We start from the raw sequence: 19578 nt of genomic DNA on the forward strand, positions 1-19578 counted from the left end.
GTAATCAAGATGAATAAAATATTCTAGTATGAAATTAATGGGACTATTTCATTTATGTGACGTCGCTCCATTTTAGACCAATGAAGTGTAATGAAATTTTGAATTCCAACCAATCACAGTCACACTTTGCGATAATTTTTTCAGCTAGATTTATCGCTATTAATTTATCGCATGGTCCTTCTTTTGTTTAGTCGTTGTCGCCAACTGTTTCCCCGTAAATTGATGATCATGAATACATTAAGATGCAACTACACGGTTAAACTTTTCTTTCAACTTTAAAGCAATGAATGCAAGATTGATATTTAATATTAATTAATATATTTACGCAGTGAAGACGAGTTCAAAACGGCGCACCATGTAGACACAAAATCTTCATGCATCTTAATTGAACGTACCTTTTAAACTTGATTCTTTCAATATTCTTCCCAAATTGCACGCATATACGCGATTGGAATATTGAACTGTGTAGATGCAGCTTTAGTTCCGTTACACACCAGCGAGAATGCGTTTGTCGAGCTATAAAAATGCTTTCCTGCAGCAAGAGTAACGGTCGAAATAAGGCACAGCTGACATTGGTCCTGCTCCCAATGGTAACTTAACCTATAATTGTAGCCTATAAAATTTGTATTTTGTGACTGTAATGAAACAATTAATAGAAAGTCAGAAGTTCAAAGTTATGTAACATCATCGCATATCAAACCCAAAGACCTTGCATGGTAATAATAAGGTCTTTGATCAAATTGCCTTCCGTATGGCGTAATAAAATTCGTGTTTTAATTAGGCCTATCTATACAGAGATGGCTTCACTGTGTAGCAACATGTCTCGCTGTGAATACATAAGCATTGGTATATAGCTGTCCCCACTGTTACTGTTAAATTAAATTATGATTTCAGCAGATAATGAAAATGTATTTATGTTATAATAAGAGAAAAGTGCAGTACATATAATTAACGTTGTTAAACCTGTATTTGGATTTTCGCAATTGGAATTACTGAATAATTACATCGAATTTCTTTATTGCATTAATCGATATTCATCTACGAGTATTTCAACTTCACAATGTCTGAATAGGTTAAGTATTCGTTAATATACTATTAACATTTTGTGATCGAATTTTAGGGATATATTATTTACATTCTTATTTTATTCACGAAATAGTCCTAATAAATGTCACTCGAGGTCTGAGATTTCCCAGATAAATCTCAGACCTCTCGTGACACTACTACAGATCATCAGTGTGGTTTTAGGAGTAATAAATCGACTTTTTGTATTCTACAGATATACTAATTAACTCAGAGGGTTTGGAATTGAACGGGTTACATCAGCTTCTTGTCTATGCGGATGACGTGAATATGTTAGCAGAAAATCCACAAACGATTAGGGAAAACACGGGAATTTTACTGGAAGCAAGTAAAGAGTTGGGTTTGGAAGTAAATCCCGAAAAGACAAATTATATAATTATGTCTCGTGACGAGAATATTCTACGAAATGGAAATATACAAATTGGAAATTTATCTTTTGAAGAGGTGGAGAAATTCAAATACCTGGGAGCAACAGTAACAAATATAAATAATACTCGGGAGGAAATTAAACACAGAATAAATATGGGAAATTCCTGTTATTATTCGGTTGAGAAGCTTTTATCATCCAGTCTGCTGTCAAACAATTTGAAAGTTAGAATTTATAAAATAGTTATATTACCGGTTGTTCTCTATGGTTGTGAAACTTGGACTCTCACTTTGAGAGAGGAACAGAGATTAAGGGTGTTTGAGAATAAGTTTCTTAGGAAAATATTTGGGGCCAAGAGGGATGAAGTTACAGGAGAATGGAGAAAGTTACACAACACAGAGCTGCACGCATTGTATTCTTCACCTGACATAATTAGGGACATTAAAGCCAGACGTTTGAGATGGGCAGGGCATGTAGCACGTATGAGCGAATCCAGAAATGCATATAGAGTGTTAGTTGGAAGGCCGAGACGTAGATGGGAAGATAATATTAAAATGGATTTGAGGGAGGTGGGATATGATGATAGAGACTGTATTAATCTTGCTGATGATAGGGATCAATGGCGGGCTTATGTGAGGGCGGCAATGAACCTCCGGGTTCCTTAAAGCCAGTAAGTAAGTAAGTAAGTAAGTAAGTACAGATGTACTAATTTATCACATGTAGCAACCAAATACGTGGCTGATTAACTTTTTAACATACGGCTCACAGTTTGTTAGGTAGTAAGGGATGACCACCGAATGCAGTTTACCCGCCACTGAAAGTGTATGCAGGACGGTTCATCCCCTTACTCGCAGTGACCCGAGTAGTGAGGGGAAACTCCGCCTGGTAGCTAGCAACCAGCATGGTTTAGTGCTTTGCTCTTAAAAGAAAGGAAGACAGAATTCATCTTGACGGGGACAGAACCACGCCTCCCGAAGACAGTGGGCAAACAGGAGTACCTTGAAGAAGAAACTTCCAAACCAAACACAGGGCCATTATATCAAGACAACGCACGCCCTCTTCAAGGAGGCCACGGGTTCTGACACCGCCGCGTTCAACATGAAACATGACGCTATCCGCCCCGACCTCTGGCTCGAGAGGCTCTCGCGTCTGTTAAGGATCCAGGATTTATGTTAGTCCTTATATTAGCCTCTCACGAAATGTTGAGCATCTATTGTAACTAACTGTGTTTTTGAGGAAATATGTGTTAACGTTTGAGTTTCTGGACATAATAACATACCTTGGAACAATAATAACAAATTTTAATGACACTCGAGAGAAAATTAAACCCAGAATAAATATGGGAAGTGCCTGCAATTATTTGGCGGAAAAACTTTTCTCAATTATATTAAAATAAAGATTTTATTCAGTCAATCATTTATCGGTTATCAATGACAGAAAATTCTGTTACATTGAAAAGTACAATTGGTAAAAGTTATCACGAATATTTTCGACCTGCATAGAGGTCATCTTCAGGTGATATTTTTAGCATACAATATTTGAAAACTAGGTGAGTTTTAAATACATTGAACACTTATAACCATGTTTGCTTGACATAAATTGGTGGGTAACATACATTAAATGACGTATAGATTAAATCTTCCATAGATCATTTTGCGATACGAACATTAAAGCACATGCAATGTGTTTGAAACATAAATTCAATTGAATTCGTTTAAAAAATTGTTCAATGAATTATGACTAAAACTGTTCAGTATGATGTTGGAAGACTATGGAATATTCTCGACCTGTATACCGAAATTTTCAGTTGTAATTAAACAAACGTTATTTAAAAGTAGATGAGTGTTTAAAATACATTTAGCACTATAATAACCTGGTGTGCTTAACATAAAATATTGAAGTGACATACATAATGTTATTGTCATTGATAATGATAAGTGATTGACTGAATAAAATCTTGATTTTAATATAATCTCATAAAACTTATCTGACATTCAACATGACCTTTAAATTTTCTCAATTAGTTTGCTCTCGAAAAAGCTAAAAGATACAACCGAATCACAACATTGAGAAACCTCACATCTCCATTTTTTTACGAAATTGTGTTATACAGGGACATCATTTTATTTTTACTAAATTTTTTTTATTAACCTGGCTATATCTTTGGATTAAGGTCTAGAATCGGAAACACCGCTTGCTCTCCCTTCCAAGACTGGAGTTCGATGATACTAGCGTAAAATACAAATCACTTTACTAGGTATAGGAGGGAAGAAAAGTAGTTCATCCATTTATGTAAACTAGGAAATATCGCAAATTTGAGTTTGATAATTTTCATTAGCTTTTGTTTAATCAAAATACAGTAAAGTATTAACACTTAGTGTTTTTACTCACGAATTGAGCTATCCATGCGGACGTATTAATTATGCAGTGTATATTGTACTGTTACAGCACATTAGCGTACATTTTTTTTTATTTTATTGGGTTATTTTAAGACACTATGTCAACATATAGGTTATTTAGCGTATGAATGAAATGAAGGTGATAATGCCGGTGAAATGAGTCCGGGGTCCAACACCGAAAGTTACCACCAATTAGCGCACAATATAGAGAATGAAGTTAAATTGAAAAATAATCATAATATGGATATTTAAACACATTTTTGAAAATGGTGGCCGTTCATTTCGATACAGGCTTCAGTTATTTTGTGCATATTATCGCACTACAGACTATTGTACCTAATTCCAATTACCAGTTCCGTCCTTCGTACGAGTAACTCATGTTGAAATAACTCTATACCTACTCTATAAAATAGTATTTTACGTACTGTAAATTCAATCTTCACTTCTGCCCGATCCGAAAAGATAAAATTACTCAGACATGCTATCTACTGTCCGTCCAAGTGGTTTTGTCGCAGGGTCGTAGAAAGGGGGGGAAATCACGTGACAGTTAATTACTTAACGAGGCCCTTTTATTTAAATTATTTTAAACAGTTGTATAATATTACGTAGACGTCCAATTCCTAATACAAATTAATGTTTTCAGAAAAGAGCTAAGACAGCCCAGCTACTAGACTTTACAGAGGGGCGAACAGAAGCAGGCGGAGGAAACCGGGATGCGACGTAGGCAAACGGACGACAGTAGCTGTGCGAAAATGTGATTCAATATTGAAAGCTCTTTCGTCACTGGAAAACGCGAACATATTTCTGGAACGTACTATACTCACTAACTCAGTACTGCATACGCGGCCTTGGTTCTGTGTGGAGAACGGTTGGAAGTTTAGTAGTAGAGGGGTTGGGAGTGAAGTACATTCAAAAACTCAGGTACAATAAAAATTGAAGTAAAAATAAAATGATGTCCCTGTATATGATTTCGTGTTATAAACATGTAGACTCATGTTATTATGAAGAATATTTCGTTTATATGACGTCATTCCATTTTCAGCCAATGATGTGTAATGAAATTTTGAATTCCAACCATCCACAGTCATACATTGCGATAATTTCGATTTATCACTAACAATTTATCGCATGGTCGTTCTTTTGTTTAGTCAGTGTCGCCAACTGTTTCCACGTAAATCGATTAGCACGAATCCATTGTACTAAATAAAGTGCGAAATCCTATTTCCACATATACATCTTCATCTTCCAATTCCATGTCCACTATATCTAAAGAAATTGACACTCCTTCATAACAATTGTTCATTTAATTGAAGGGCTCAGAGCCAAAGGCGACCAACCCACAATTTTGTATTGTTCATTATTAAGCCTTTTTTCAAAACTATACATTGGTATTATAGATTCATGATATTTTTTGTGTTTATTCAATGTAGACCATTTAAAATAAATTGTGAAACCAATCATTTTGTAAGGATCCTCTTAATATCAACTCTTATTTACGGTAGTCATTTTGTAATTGTGGGTTAGTCGCCTTTGGCTCTGAGCCCTTCAATTAATATGAAAACGTATTTCTGTTATAATAACAAGCGCAGTACTGTTCTCCAACCAGGAGATTAACCGTGAAAGGAATGTGCTTACTATTGCGTCATCTATTGGAGCGAAGTAGATAGATAATATTACCGTTATAACGTCAGTTTAAAAACCAAGCGCTCTCCTGCATATGTTATTTCCTGTATGGAGAGATTAAAAGAGCAGGAGATTAACCGTGATCTAATTTTGTAACTAGGGTAGTATAAAAATGTGTGTATCAGTGTTATTGTTTGTGCTGTGAGAGCTAGCCAATAGAGATACGAGTACCCACGTGTGTGACCTTATGACATCTTATGACATCAACATTCATTCACAACATCACCCCGCTGCGTTTCATTCCGCAGAGACTTTCTCATGGTGGGAGCACAGTACATGTAATTAACATTGTTAAACCTGTATTTCGCTTTTCTTAATTGGCATTATGTACTGAATAACACTCAATTATGACGATAAGTAGTGACGATGACTTTATATTCATCGAGTATAAGAAAAATGCAAAGAATAATTTAAGAGGAAATGCAGTACACAGAATCCGAAGCTCGAGCCAAAATATTAGCATACAAAGAGGAGATAGTGAAAGTCATACTTTTGAAACTATAAATGTTGAAATGTTATCTGTTGAACATGGATTTTAGAGTGACTATTACACTTTTACTACGTCATACTACTTTTGACCAATAAAACGGTACGAAAGGACGTATTTCAACCAATCATGGCTGCTTATCGCACAATTTTATCGCGTCCCTAGCATTTGTTTAATTTTATCGCGTCCCTAGCATTTGTTTCTTTGTTTGCCAACATTTCAAACTGCGCTGGTCTGGACGTAAAAAAAATAATAAAATAAAAACAGAAAATTACAAACCACTCCAGTTGATGCACAGCAGTTTCAAATATGACTCGCATTGGCATTCAAGAACAAAAATTAATAAAGATCACTGGTGATACCTATGCATCTTCCCTGAAATCCTATTTACAAATAAATGAAGAGCACCATTCGGAAATCCTGAATAAGTTGAGGAATAAACCATGTACATCAACGAGTTCCAGTTCTTTTAAGCACACGTCCAATATAAAACACTAACACCAACCACTAAAACATTCAAATTTGAAAATTGTACTTTCAATAGTTGTTTCTTTTAAAATTATTCATTTTTATTTTTTATGTCATCATCGTTAATTAAAACTTTTCTTGTTTATTTCATCATCCCTAATCAAAACTTTTCTAACACTTGTTTATATTATTTAGGTTATGTTATAGCTTCTGGTATATGATATTAAGGATAGTCACGTATCAGAGAAAGTTTAATACTAAGATTTATTGAAAATCATCTGTAAAGTGACGTTGATTACTGGGATCCGGATAATTGAAGTGGAATGCAACTGTTTAATAAAAATGAAATTGAATCAACAAAGCCTTCTTGACTAGTAACCGTCTACAGAGTTCAATGAAGATTCCATAGTTGGCACAACTGATAACATCACATTAATATAACCGTAAGCAACGATCATAACACACCACTGCCATCTAGCATGCATCTAGCGTAATATTTGTAATGTTGAGATGGTACAGTAATACATTTGAAGATAGTTGTATTTTCGTAAGTCAATTAATATTTTATTGTATTGGAATATTTCATTACTTCTAATCTTTATATAATTTCTTCTAATCGTGTAATGGTCAATTAAATCCCACTCGAGTTTTGATTTTCTCTAGATAAATCAAAACCTCTAGTGAGATTACTGTTGAAAATTCTTTCTCTACATTTCGTATAATAAGAAAGCATAAAATAAGTTGCGTGGTAACGATTGGGTAACCCAGTGATGGAAGCGTTAGTGTGTGCAGTTGCTGGTTACCAGCTCTCATGTTAAAACCCATACAAAGGGCTCGAAGTGTCGCTGACTGACTCCCATATTTTAGCCGCATATTCGAGCAATAACAGAGGAGCGTCCGACACATTAATGAGACGTCACCGGCGAACAAACATCAGCGCGTCCATCTAGTTAGCTCTTCCGCGAGCCCTTTGTATCTTCGTCACTTCCGCTTCAAGAAGCGACATCGTCCATCCAAAGCTAACACGACTCGCTGGCGATTCAGACTAGATTCAAACAGATTTCATACGAATGAAAATAATTTTGTCATTAATATATCACCACCGAGTTACTAGCACGTTGGTTTATAATATGTAACAATGTTTTATATTTGTTGTTTCCAAGCAAAAAAGGTGCTACTATTGGTAGAACTGACTAAGAGACAGCCATTCAGCAACGCTACCGTTATCTTGATTAGCTGTGGCTACTTTCTCATAAATTCGATCATTATTATCGTCATCACGATCTTCGTCAAGTCATCGTCGTCGTAACCATATTGTCGTCACATAAAACCGTCAAAGACATAATATATCTTCGATATAATCATCAAATCATTACCGTATGTTGTAGTCAAAAAGTCAAGAATATTATCACATGAACATTGTAGCAATCATACGAACGTCGTCATAGTCGTTGTACTCATCATATCATCATCATGTTTGTCATCGTGGTCACCACATCATTGTCTTCTTCAATATATCGACGTAGTCATAAAGTCATTATTGTCACAACTTCGTCTTCTTCACACAATATCGTCTTCACCATTAATATTACCACCGAGTTACTAGCACGTTGGTTTATAATATGTAACAATGTTTTATATTTGTTGTTTCAACGCAATAAAATGCTACTGTTGGTAGAACTGACTAAGAGACAGCCATTCAGCAACACTACCGCTATCTTGATTATTTGTGGCTACTTCTCCATATTTGGATCATTATTATTGTCATCACGATCTTCGTCAAGTCATTGTCGTCATATAAAACCGTCAAAGACATATCATATCTTCGATATAATCATCACATCATTACCGCACATTGTCGTAGTCAAGAATATTATCACATGATCATTGTAGCAATCATACGAACGTCGTCATAGTAGTCGTAATCATCATGTCATCATCATGTTCGTCATCGTGGTCGACACATCATTGTCTTCTTCAATATATCGACGTAGTTATAAAGTCACTGTTGTCACAACTTCGTCTTCATTACACAATACCGTCTTCACCATTAAATCGTAGTAATCTTAATTATATTGCTGTCATATCATCATTTCACTTTTGTAGGTCATATCACAAGAGTTCTCATCTTCTCGATAATTCGCCACTGAATTATTCAAAGAGATGATAACTTGCGTGATATTTGAATAAGAATATTTCGGGATTAACAATAAACAAATATTTAATACAATGTAGACAGCATAATTGTTGTTTAGTCAACTGTCCGAAGACAGTCTGAACCTTACAAGTGATACCAACAAGGCATCACTTATGAGGTAACTGGAGTAGGGTGGCCAGTTCCTTTTCCCCTCCATTGCATACATCGCCGACTAGCTACAAATTACACTAGTCAGACTTCAAATGTATACCAACAATGAATTGTTTTTCCTCTGAGACATATCGTCAAGCAAGATACAGTATACCGATTGATAATAGATGTACATATCAGCTAGAATCTCAGAGATAATTATATTTTACTATATTGTGTTACTTAATTATCAGAGGCTCTTGCAATTTAACTGTGTCTTCTCTGAAGTATCCTTCTCAAAACGTTTATAACTTAGCTGGAAGCATCGCTGTTCATATCACATTGCAACTTTGATCGTACTTGCTTAAACAAGTCAACTGATTATCTAATAAATTAGATTTATACCGATTTTAATGTTTTGCAAATTGACCAAATATATAAATATACATTATTAAAATATTATTATAGAAATTGTCAGATATATAAAGAAAATTCGATTCCCGGTCGGGATAAGTTACCTGAGGTTTTTACCGGGGTTTTCTCTCAACTCAATATGAGCAAATGCTGGGTAACTTTCGGTGTTGGACCCCGGACTCATTTCATTGGCATTATCACCTTCATCTCATTCAGACGCTAAATAACCTAAGATATTGTTACAGCGTCGTAAAATATCCTACTAAAATAAAAAGATATATAAAGAAAAACAACATGTTTATCCTACTAGAAGCAATTTGACATATCCTTTAGCTGAACCTAAATGTTACACAGCCACTGTAATAAATCAAAGCTAGAGTTACGGGCCACGGTTATACAACTGTATTTTGATAATAAATCCTGACCTAGGTTATTTTGAATTTAATAAATAAATTGTTTGATATTCATGTCTCTTTCCCCCTTCCTTAATTTCAATACACTTATTCATTCCAACTTATATTCTGTTCGTGACTTAATTCTCTACTTGTATCTTTGTAATTATCCCTGTTTTATAATAGGGGAGACTGTCGTACCTTTAGCATAGTGTGTGTACTTTTGAACATTTTTTGTTTTTTAATTTTTTTCTGTTACCTAGAGGACTCAAACTGAAGTAGATTGTAGAGAAAGCCGCTAAGTAGCTCTGGTCGTAGTTTCAGTTTGATTTATTGCAAAGTGTGAGTTGCGTGGACAAAATAATTTTTTTAGTACCAAAAGTAAACATTTCGTTCATTGATATATGTTTTCTAACACAAAACCAGATTGTATTTGTTACTATCAATCAAGTACGGTGTGTTCCCTATCATCTGGTGAGTAATAACATATTTTAATTTCCACGATTCATTCAAATCTCTAGTTTTGGGAGCCATACTTGTTTAAACGTGCACCCTCTTGTACCTTTGGACAAAAAACATCTTTTACCATGGGATATATTCCAAGGTACACGATACTATCGGTTTTTGTGTTTCTTTTATTTTAAGTTTGAAGTTAAAAAGCCCCCAATTGATCCAGATGCCTTGAAGAAAGCTGTTGAAGCAGTTATTGCTCCTCCAGGAAATAAAATCTCAATCAGAGAAGCCTGCTCTGGTTTATGATGGCAAATACATTTTAAAAATGATTGTCAGTTTTTACAGCTATATTCCCTCCTATATTCCATGTGTTTCAACTTACAAGAGAGTGTGTTCTAATGTACATGAACTTATTGTATCTTTGAGCACATTAAATATTCCTTCATTTTATTTTTTCCATCCTTAATTGATCTGTAGAACAGGAAGATACATACAGAAAGTTGTAAAAGAATCTTCAATACTTATTTCAAGCATTTGTTTTTCATTTAAAAAAATTTCATTCCCCAAAATTAAAAAAAAATGTGAAAAGTGTTTAAAGGTACAACAATCTCCCCTAATTGTATTGGTTTGTAATTTTATTGATAGATTTGATAGATTTATTGATATTAGTTCACAAAAGTACAAAACTTAATAATTTAACAAAAAGATGTATATACAAAAGTAGTTATACATAATAAATATACAGTTTCCTAAACTAATTAATTTATCGCAAATCTCAATAATTTATTGGTTCAAACTTGCACTTACGTGTAGTTTTAGAGCATGTTTAAACCAATCATGATAAATATTAAAACTTTAAAACTTATTTATCTGCTCCTTTTCACAATTTTCTACCATGAACATTTTTAAATTAATTTTTCTTTTTTTTTTTCTTTTTTTTTTTACTTTAAACATCTAAATTTATTCTATAACTTTCATATTTATAGTTTAATTATAGGTTCACTTATGCCTATTAACTAATTCTTCCGTGTCATCCTGCATCCAGGTTAGCAGTTGTTGACATATAGCCAGCACACTGCAATAGCTGAGTCGGTATTTCTCAGTGAGTACAGTAGGTCAGTCTGAATTCCTGCTACATGCTTGTCAGCAAGTTATTTGCTTATTTATACAGGGACATCATTTTATTTTTACTAACATTTTTAATATTAACCTGGCTATACCTTTAGAGAACCGGAAACACAGATTACTACCCCCCTTCCACGACTGTAGTTCGATGATACTGGCGTAAAACACAAACAAATCACTCTACTAGATATAGGAGGGAAGAAAAGTAGTTCATCCATTTACGTAAACTAGGAAATATCGCAATTTTGAGTTCGATAATTTTCATTAGCTTTTTGTTTAATCTTAATACAGTACTGTATTAAGAATAAGTGTTTTTACTCACAAACTGAGTTGGCCATGCGAACGTATTCATTATGCAGAGTAGATTATACTGTCTATCAGCACATTAGCGTACAATATAGAGAATGAAGTTAAATTGAAAAATAATCATAATATGGATATTTAGACACATTTTTGAAAATGGTGGCCGTTCATTTCGATACAGGCTTCAGTTCTTTTGTGCATATTATCGCACTATAGACTATTGCATCTAATTCCAATTGCCAGTTTCGTCCTTCGTACTAGTAACTCATGTTGAAATAATTTTGTACCTAGTCTATAAAAGAGTACCTTACGTACTGTAAATTCAATTTTCACTTCTGCCCGGCCCGCACAGATAAAATTACTCAGACATGCTATCTAATGTCCGTCTAAGTGGTTATGCCGCAGGATCGTAGAAAGGAGGGAAATCATGTGACAATTACTTAACGAGGCCCTTTTATTTAAGTTATTTTAAACAGTTATATAATATTACGTAAACATCCAATTCCTAACAGAAATTAATGTTTTCAGAAAAGAGTTAAGACAGCCCAGCTTTTACAGAGGGGCGAGCAGAAGCAGGTGGGGGAAATCGGGATGCGACGTAGACAAACGGACAGTACCTGTGCGAAAATATGATTCAATATTGAAAGCTCTTTCGTCACTGGAAAACGCGAACATATTTCTAGAACGTACTATACTCACTAACTCAGTGCTGTTTACTATATGCAGTCTTGGATCTGTGTGTAGAGGACAGCTGGAACTTCATTAGTAGAAGGGGTGGGAGTGAAGTACATTCAAAAACTTAGGTACAATAAAAATTGAAGTAAAATAAAATGATGTCGCTGTACATCTTGCAGCATACATGTGAACACACTTGACATATTAAATAATTTTATTGAATTTTCTTTAGTTCTATCCAGTACAAAATAGTTATTTACAGGAACTGCCCTCGAATACGAACTTGGTCAGACAAGTGCGCTCTATGTCAATTATAGCCTATGTATTCAGTTTGGATGTTCTACATCAGTAAATACTACATACTAAAAATTGTTAATATTTACTGTATTTGTCAATTAATATTTCGCTTCTCAGGATTTATATCCCAGAACTCCAATATTTACATTTTGTTGTTAAAACTGGTCAACATACTTTTTTCAGAAATTCAACTTGTGACAGTAACATAGGTAAACAGGGAGGAGTATTGCTTGCTTTTGGAGCTCGCCTGAGCAGTGGCGTGATAAACAAGAACTAGCTCCGCCTATGAAAATATTTCCGACGTTCCTCTCGCTCTCGTTCTCCCCAGATATGAAGATGAGCTCCCTGATGACCCTGAATCACGCACGTCCTCAGTGCTAACAGGTGAAATGAAGACCGCACCTGCCACAACAATGCCGCGACAGGTGCACCAGTCACTTAGGCATTTTTGGAGGATTGAAGGAACAAAAAATACCGATAACAGGTGAAGAAGCTGATGGCGTGTGACCTGAATAGCTGGGGCAATTGCTGGGCTGCGTGATTTCAAACGAGCTCTTCCCTGAGCTCAGTCCTGCGTTTTTACTACAATGTTAAACTCGTCTCAATACTCAGCGTAGATCTTAATTGTGAATGTCAAGAACACGTGAGGATCGAGTCTTTCAAGAGGATAAAATGACAGTCAGAGCGCTGTGTTGATCATGCCATACTATTATAAGGCACAGATCGAAAAAGTGTGGCAGATTTCTCACGTCCCTACTCGTTCGCCTGAATAGTTTGTTGGTGTTATCTTACTGTTATATGGTTAAACATAACCACAGCTAGAACAACCATTCCGACAATTAGGCAGTGATCGGTGAATCGAGAACACGTGAGGATCGTGTCTTTCAAGAGGATAAAATGACAGTCGAGCGCTGTGTTGATCATGTCATACTACAATAGAGCATCGATTATCCGAAACAATTGGGGACGGGAGATGTTCGGATAACTGATTTTTCGGATAACCGATAATTTACGAAAACAAATTGTACCGGTGTCATAAGAGCAGTATGAAACAAAGAAACACTGATATTAAACACAAAACTGTACATATATATTTTGTATCACACGTCTTACAAATAACACAGAGAACTGACTAGCCTAGTTTGACAATTAATATTTTAGGAGAAAAATTCGCTCCGGCGCCGGGGATCGAACCCGAGTCCTTGGTTCTACGTACCAAGCGCTCTGACCACTGAGCTACGCCGAATTCAATCCACAGCACCGGATATTAAGTGTCAATATTACAGATAAATTCTGTAGGACAAATCAATATATATATATATATATCTACAATATTCTGTCAGCTAGCAGTGCATAATAACTGCGGATTCCCGGCCAACAAGTCACTCAGCTGAGTGCGCTCCTAGTATAATGGCAGTTGACATTGGATACACGTCAACATGTATGTCTAACTTGGAGTCAGGCCACAAAGGGAAACATTGAAGGAGGAGAGTTCGATCCGGTGCTGGAGATTGAATTTGGCGTAGCTCAGTGGTCAGAGCGCTTGGTACGTAGAACCAAGGACCGGGTTCGATACCCGGCACCGGAGCGAATTTTTCTCCTAAAATACTAAGTGCCAATATTACAGACAAATTCTGTAGGACAAATTAATATATCTATAATTTTCTAGTTTGACAAGTTCAAAATGATCATTAAAGTAGGCCTACTGTTTCGGAAAAGAAGTCTATATTTGTGGCTTCAGAGCTGAGACTCCTTTTTTGCCGCTAAATCTCGCAAACAGCGCTAGTGAAACTTCTACATGGCGCGCGAGCAAATTTGAATTTGCCGACTGGAACTCTTTCGATTAACCGATGTTTCTGTTGATCGATATTCGGATAATCGATGCTGTACTGTATTATAATGCAGAGATCGAAAAAGTGTGGCAGATTTCTTACGTCCCTACTCGTTCGCCTCAATAGGTTGTTGGTGTCGTCTTATTGTTATATGGCTAAACATAACCACAGCTAGAACAACCATTCCGACAATTAGGCAGTGAGCTAGCCAGTCAGCGATCGGTGAGTCAAGAAGAAACTTAGTAAGTCAGCCAGTCAGAGAGTAGTGATGTTAATCAGTTAGAAAATTTGACGGATAATCGGTCTTTCCTTTGGATGTGACATAAACCAACCGTTCAGACAGGAAATTAATCCGTCATTTAAACAGAAAGTTAATCAGTCACTAAACTAAAATAACCAGTCACAGAGATAGAAAATTAAGCGATTTCTCATAAAGAAGGTTAACCAGTCACTAAGCTAAAATAACCAGTTACAGAGACAAAAAATTAAGCAATTTCTCATAAAGAAAGTTAACCAGTCACTAAGCTAAAATAACCAGTTACAGATATAGAAAATTAAGCGGTTATTCATGAAGAAAGTTAACCAGTCACTAAGCTACAATAACCAGTTACAGATATAGAAAATTAAGCGATTATTCATGAAGAAAGTTAACCAGTCACTAAACTAAAATAACCAGTTACAGATATAGAAAATTAAGCGGTTATTCATGAAGAAAGTTAACCAGTCACTAAGCTACAATAACCAGTTACAGATATAGAAAATTAAGCGATTATTCATGAAGAAAGTTAACCAGTCACTAAACTAAAATAACCAGTTACAGAGATAGAAAATTAAGCGGTTATTCATGAAGAAAGTTAACCAGTCACTAAACTAAAATAACCAGTTACAGAGATAGAAAATTAAGCGGTTATTCATGAAGAAAGTTAACCAATCACTAAACTAAAATAACCAGTTACAGAGATAGAAAATTAAGCGATTATTCATGAAGAAAGTTAACCAGTCACTAAACTAAAATAACCAGTTACAGAGATAGAAAATTAAGCGGTTATTCATGAAGAAAGTTAACCAGTCACTAAACTAAAATAACCAGTTACAGAGATAGAAAATTAAGCGATTATTCATGAAGAAAGTTAACCAGTCACTAAACTAAAATAACCAGTTACAGAGATAGAAAATTAAGCGGTTATTCATGAAGAAAGTTAACCAGTCACTAAGCTAAAATAACCAGTTACAGAGATAGAAAATTAAGCGATTATTCATGAAGAAAGTTAACCAGTCACTAAACTAAAATAACCAGTTACAGAGATAGAAAATTAAGCGGTTATTCATGAAGAAAGTTAACCAGTCACTAAACTAAAATAACCAGTTACAGAGATAGAAAATTAAGCGATTATTCATGAAGAAAGTTAACCAGTCACTAAACTAAAATAACCAGTTACAGAGATAGAAAATTAAGCGGTTATTCATGAAGAAAGTTAACCAGTCACTAAGCTAAAATAACCAGTTACAGAGATAGAAAATTAAGCGGTTATTCATGAAGAAAGTTAACCAGTCACTAAGCTAAAATAACCAGTTACAGATATAGAAAATTAAGCGGTTATTCATGAAGAAAGTTAACCAGTGAATCAAGACAGGAACTTTAACCTATAGCTAATCTAATGAAGATACTGAATGCTTGTCCTGTGCTTTTCTTAGTAGAGACCAACTTGACTTTGCAATTTTGTTAATCTTGCAACTTGTTAATAATAGTATTTTATATTTGTATCTGAATTTTTATGAAGGAAATATGTTATATTTGACGGAAATGATTTTTTATGACATCTTATGAACTTCTAAGTCCGGTGTACCATTCACAGGGACTTTTAGCAATAAACAGGACGATACTTTACGTTCAATAAAAAAAAAATGTAGGTTGCAAAACGAAAAAAAAAAAACAAAAAAAAAAAACAAAATTGTATTCCAAATTTGTAACATTTCTTCTATTAATTTTTTATTAATGTTTGAACATTGAAGAAATTATATATATTTTTTTTTACAAATGAAGAAATTAGAGTAGGACATTACAAATGCTGCATTGCACAATCTGCAGTGTTAGCTTTAAGAAAAAAATAGATTAAAAAAATATGTATGATATTTTAAAAAGGATTTTCACTAAGAAATTAAAAAAATAAACTTATTATGTTTTATGTGATTATGAGAAAAGATTGAAATTTACAGTGTGTGACTGTGATATTAATAAGCATATTCAGTAAAAATTTCAACTCTCTAACTGAAAAAATTGTAGAATTTAGAAATTTCAGTAGCGTATAAGAATCACGTGATGGCCTCCAGAATTTAGTCGAAGACTTGTAGTTGGCGAAGCAGTTGAATTGCAATTCCGCACCTTCAGCCGTGTCATTAAGGTAGTTACTAAGTTACGAACCCAAACTTTGAAAATTCTTATGAAACTGAGAGTCAGCACTCTTAGAATTCCATTCCCCTCTCTGAAAATTTCACTCACACTTTTGATCAGGGCTGATATCCACTCCAATCAGCCATAATCAGCCTGCTACAGATCCATGTTGACTTAGAATGCAGGAGCAGCCTGATACAATAGAAGTCTTGATTTCCTTTCAGATTCGAGCTCGGCGATGAAGAATGTCATAGTTATCCAGCAAGGAGCGGAGCTGTACGTGATCCTAAGAATTAAGAGATATTGAACTGCTTCTAGTGTTTCCCTCTATCTCGCTGCATAGTTTCCACATAATTGTCTGGCTGCGTCTTCCGCGGAGAAGCGGTCGACCTCGTCGCGGAATATGTAATGGATGGCTCATTGCCTGCGTCTGAGGGGGAGCGCATTGCTATGCAGGACCCGCTCCTCTACTGCCGATGCATACGCTGGCAACAGGAATTGTCTCTGCTGAGAGAGCCTGAGTGAAGGAGGTTATGGGGTGTCAATGCATTCAGGGAGAGGGAAGCAGAGGGAGACGTTCTCCTTCAGAAGTAGTCAGAGAATAATAATAATAATAATAATAATAATAATAATAATAATAATAATAATAATACTTTCTTTGTCACTGACAAAGAACAACTTGCGGTTAAAAATACAATAGAAAATTCGGTTGAAAATGATAAAGTATGGTTTTGATAAAAAAAACTACTCCCTGAAATTAAAAATATGAGTTTAAGGGGAGGTAGAGGTGAAATTTTCGAACAAAACTGAAGAAAAAATGAAAAAATGTTTTTTTCCATTTTTATTATCTTTATTTTGATATTCCGATGTCAGTTTTTGATTTTGTGCCCTTAAAGTGTATCAGTTATTCATAGATTTCAAAAAGGCATATGACTCGGTTAAGAGAGAAGTTTTATATGATATTCTTATTGAATTTGGTATTCCCAAGAAACTAGTTCGATTAATTAAAATGTGTCTCAGTGAAACGTATAGGTCAGTTTCTGTCAGATGCGTTTCCATATTCACTGTGGGGTAAAGCAAGGAGATGCACTATCACCTTTACTTTTTAACTTTGCTCTAGAGTATGCCATTAGGAAAGTCCAGGATAACAGAGAGGGTTTGGAATTGAACGGGTTACATCAGCTGCTTGTCTATGCGGATGACGTGAATATGTTAGGAGAAAATCCACAAACGATTAGGGAAAACACCGGAATTTTACTGGAAGCAAGTAAAGAGATAGGTTTGGAAGTAAATCCCGAAAAGACAAAGTATATGATTATGTCTCGTGACGAGAATATTGTACGAAATGGAAATATAAAAATTGGAAATTTGTCTTTTGAAGATGTAGAGAAGTTCAAATATCTGGGAGCAACAGTAACAAATATAAATGATACTCGGGAGGAAATTAAACACAGAATAAATATGGGAAATGCCTGTTATTATTCGGTTGAGAAATTTTTATCATCCAGTCTGCTGTCAAAAAATCTGAAAGTTAGAATTTATAAAACAGTTATATTACCGGTTGTTCTTTATGGTTGTGAAACTTGGACTCTCACTTTGAGAGAGAAACATAGGTTAAGGGTGTTTGAGAATAAGGTGCTTAGGAAAATATTCGGGGCTAAGAGGGATGAAGTTACAGGAGAATGGAGAAAGTTACATAACACAAAACTGCACGCATTGTATTCTTCACCTAACATAATTAGGAACATTAAATCCAGACGTTTGAGATGGCGTATGGGCAAATCCAGAAATGCATATAGAGTTATAGTTGGGAGGCCGGAGGGAAAGAGACCTTTAGGGAGGCCGAGACGTAGATGGGAAGATAATAATAAAATGAGTTTGAGGGAGGTGGGATATGATGATATAGAACAGATTAATCTTGCTCAGGATAGGGACCAATGACGGGCTTATGTGAGGGCGGCAATGAACCTCCGGGTTCCTTAAAAGCCAGTAAGTAAGATTGCAATCATTGATTTTTTTTTTTTTTTTGAGAAATGAAAATGTACAGTTTTTATGTGTCTATTTCTTAGCCATGTAGGTCTATTTGGTTAATTGCAGAAATAAATCTTATCTTATCTCATTTTATCTAATAACAGTAGTATTAATAGTATCAATATAGATGGACTGTGCAAGCAAGCGATAGCTGGACAAGTGGCTTCAGTTGTAGTGCGGTCTGCATAACAAGCACGGCTGCGACGTCAAAGTGAATCACTGAAGTGGAAATGCGCTCTTAGCGGTGGCTGAAGGAAAAGTCATTAATGTGCCCCAATTTGTAGCTGTGCAACATGGCAAATGGGAGAATAAAATAACCTCAGTCAGTTTGTAAAACTAGCAACTCCCTCACCGCACACATGAGCAACAGAGAAGGGAGAGGGGATTCTTAATGGTTTGAAATTTGTACAAACCTAATGGAAGGGATACTGGGGCTGTGCGAGCCCTTCGTGGAACATATGTTTCGGCAGTCTAGGGGGAACCGGGAATTAAGAGAACCAGGTAGTGATTAGGGGTCAAAAACCCCATTTTTTATTTTGTACTTTTTTAATACACAACTTGGTCTTTAAACCAATATAAATATTATGGAGGGGGGTATTTCTGCAGATAAGTCCTTTATATGTCCTCTTTAAATTTGGTGGTGCATGTAATTCATACTGTACATCCTTTTTTTAATGCAGTTTTACGTAACCTGACATTTTTCAAATTAAGTGCATTTTTCTCTGAAACTACTGAATCAATTTACATGAAATTTTGACAGTGTTTTCTGCAGCTCGTGTTCTACATAGTAGATCTAATTGTTTAAGAATATCGTATACATAACACGAGAAAAAAATATATACGAATTGAAAAAATTGCAAAAAAAATGTTAAACAAAGTTCAATATATTT

The sequence above is a fragment of the Periplaneta americana genome, chromosome 3 (genome assembly GCF_040183065.1).
Source record: "Periplaneta americana isolate PAMFEO1 chromosome 3, P.americana_PAMFEO1_priV1, whole genome shotgun sequence".
NCBI lineage: Eukaryota > Metazoa > Arthropoda > Insecta > Blattodea > Blattidae > Periplaneta > Periplaneta americana.